Raw genomic sequence first — 1,338 nt, forward strand, 5'->3', positions numbered from 1 at the left:
CATTTCCTCAACTGAAGCTCCTTTCTCTGTGATAACTCCAGCTGTATCAAGTTGACACAAAACTAGCCAATACAGATACTATAAAGCATTTATTAAATTCTTTGACATTTAAATTTCAAATTTTGAAAATAAAGGTATGATTTAAATAGTGTGCATGGGAATGCACTAGATAGTATGTACGGGGATACAATTTCTCTCTTTTTTGTCTTTTATGAAGTTAAAGTTTTAAAATTTTACAATATCTAACCTTTTGAATTAATAACTTTTTGACAAAACATTTTAAATACTTGGCTGTAAAGGGGCAGTGACTAATTGCACTTTNAATCATTTTTCTTAAGGAGCGGTTGTAACTAGAAAGCTTGAAAAGTTATTAAGAGTCACATGTGTATAATTTATTTATTAACTAGAAATATGCATAAGCAATTGCAAATTTGAGAATTAATAGTATCTGAGGGATGAACAATTTTAAGCAATTATGAGCTCAGAGATATNGCATTGACTATTAATATACAAATTAAGGTTCGATTGTTCAGCATTTTAAAACACCATCTACAGCACACAACTAGATTATTTGTGCTGGAACAGGGGAAACTGTGTGTCTTAAGACTGTCCCACAGCAGCTAGTTGGGCCCATATGGGCCAACGATCGGTTGGGAGGATGAGAAAAATGACTTTACAATAATGTTTTTTCTGGCCAAAGAATTGTCTTGGGCACAACTAATATTTAATTACCAATTAATAACAATTATAAAAGCTTTCTTTATTTTTGTAAAACCTTTTGTAGTAAACTAAAACCCTAAGTAATAAAAGGATATTGTCTCTGAATCTCTTGGGTGAGCGCAAGGATTTAAGGTAAACTTCTCTTGAGAAGCATTAGTTAATAAAATACTTTTCACTTAGGAAACAATATACACTGAAAGATTAAAACTCTTGGCTTCTTGTATAGAAGCAGAAACAATAAAAATTTTTCTTACATAATGTAAAGCTATATTAGCCATACCTAGAGGCAAAATTTTCTAGTGATTACAGTTCACTAGAAGCAAAACTCTTTGAACTTAAGCATTATTAAACATCTGAATAGATCTGCAACACTGTTAAAAAGAAATTTTCTTGAACACAGAGAAAAACTTTCTCAGGCACTGTTTGCAAAACACAAGAAGGCCACAAGCCGCTCTGGGGCTGCCTAGAGCCCTGTATTGACTCAAACATAAAATACTTTTTAATCTGAGCATCAATCTTAAATTTGCAATCAAACTGCAAGCTGCAGTCAATGAAACAATGGCAGTTTTAACCATAATTTTTAAGTTTCTTGTGCAACGTTAGGATAATACTTACAAC

This window comes from Mus caroli, chromosome 17, assembly GCF_900094665.2.
Source record: "Mus caroli chromosome 17, CAROLI_EIJ_v1.1, whole genome shotgun sequence".
In the NCBI taxonomy this organism is placed as follows: domain Eukaryota; kingdom Metazoa; phylum Chordata; class Mammalia; order Rodentia; family Muridae; genus Mus; species Mus caroli.